Raw genomic sequence first — 2264 nt, forward strand, 5'->3', positions numbered from 1 at the left:
CTCGTTAGCCCATTCTCATATCAATATTCCGCGTAATCTTTCTTGGGTTATTTCCTTTGTCTTAACTTACCTCTCACACTAGCTCTTTATTTATCAATAACATCCTGGGCAGGAATCCTTACTTCCTTTCTTTGATTTCGTGTTTGCATAATGTTTTGGAATTGCAGCATATCTGTAGGATTTGAATAAGTGAAATCTCATCCCTTTCTTATTTTTATTGCATTATTCTTTTACCATTCCATAGCTACTAGAACCACTTAATTCTGGCTTAATGCTACAACACTCCATATTCCCCCATTAGGGGAGTACTAAGAGTTAGAGCTACGACGATCTACCTATAAATATTTTACCTATTCATCTTTGGCGTCTTTCCCCATCATCGATGACCTTTTCTTGCCTTGCGGTAATTTTCTGTACCAAGGATAATAAAATTCCTTACTCGCGAGGGTGACACTTCGTGTAACTGGCACATACAGTCCCTTAAGCTTAACTTTGCTCACATTGCTTGCTTTAGGGAAGCGTCTTCCTGAATGACCATTTTCTGAATTTCTCGTGAATCTTCTTCTGTTGTTTATTCTATTATTGCAGGAACACAATCTGAAATTCTCATGATGCCGACCATTATCAAATCACTCAGTCCCTAATTCATGTTTAGTTGATCTTGTTCACCAATCCATACTGATCTATATTACTATGGGGTTTACCTTTTCCTTCTGGCAGTCGCGTTGGATTCAAGAACTTATTTCTCAAAATAAGGATATGATTTTATAGCCTATAATCTATTGTTATCTCAAGGCATGTCACCTCTCGTCTTTTCCTTCACTTGACTGTAGACTTTATAATACTGTCATTTTTTTTCTATCGTTGTTGTCCATGTATCACAACTTACTCATAATACTTCATTGACTATCTTCTTATTTCCCTGCTAACATTTCGGTCTATCACTGTATTTTGAAAGCTTCAACAAGACATTCTCTTGCTTTTAGCTCCCCTTGATCCATCCACTGGCTCTTCGGGTTGCCTAACATTCTTTTCTACTAAGGGCGGGAGCCACACTAAGATAATATTTATCCCTTCTAGGCTTCCAGTGCTTATCTTTGTAATACTCATTTCTAGTTGTACTATTTTAGAGTGCACCATCTGGGTGACTCACAAGAAGATCTATTAATGCATTTGCAATATCCTTCGAAATGTCAGCTAACGCTAACAATCCATCCAACATTTTGGGTTACTTCAACCCCAACTGGATCCTATCCTGTCCTTTTCTTAAACTATATATATTGGCTCCCATAGAGCATAACTGATATGGGTGTGACTAATTGTACATACCTCTGTTAAAATTGAAGGTAACTCAAACGGCTTATATTCCTCTACCTGAATTGTAAATATTAATAATCTTCATTAACTGGCACCTCGTACCTTTCTTCATCTTGCTTCTTTTACTTGTTGAACTTTGTTTTTATATTCTGAATCTCTCATTACCTTTCACCATAGGGGTAGATAGATATTCTTGCCTTAAGGCTCCTTATCAAGAGGCTTACACGTCTTAGACCTTACATTTACTCATCATAAACATCATGAGAAATCGAGCTCCTCTGACTCAACTCTTTCATAGCCACATTCATTCCCTTACCAACTATCTTTCTGGATGTATGTACTGTCGTATTATGAGTAAGATAGAGTTTAGGAATTTGAATTTCTATGACTGAGCTCTACCACACGATCTAGAGTAAGAAGAAAGAGTGACAGTCCTAAATTCCCTATAGCCTCCTACTTATAAGTGTGGTGCACAATACACCCATAAACAAGACTCTACTAGACACGGCTTATAGAATCCCTAGGACATAATTGCTCTGATACCACTTTTGTCATGTCTCAAACCTAGGGGGCAAGATTGTCACCTGGTGCCTCACCTATCCTTGTATACCAATTTGTGACTAAGGGATTTTGAACATATAATGACATACTTTGGCCATGGGCCCCATTGCAAGACAATTTGCAAACACTTACTAAACAATAATATAAATTGGGCCGATGAGGCCGTCATAAATACTACAGCTCGCAAACCAATTAAAATATACATACAAGGCCTATAAGCCCAACATACTTCACTAACTGACAGGATATGTCTACAAGCCTCTACTGATGGATATATTGTGATCGGAATAAGTCCTGACCTACTCATAACATATATACATATATACACAAGATGTACATAAAGCTCTAGACCCGACAACTCCGAAGGGCATGGAGCTTACCGATCA

The sequence above is a fragment of the Nicotiana tabacum genome, chromosome 20 (genome assembly GCF_000715075.1).
Source record: "Nicotiana tabacum cultivar K326 chromosome 20, ASM71507v2, whole genome shotgun sequence".
Lineage (NCBI taxonomy): Eukaryota > Viridiplantae > Streptophyta > Magnoliopsida > Solanales > Solanaceae > Nicotiana > Nicotiana tabacum.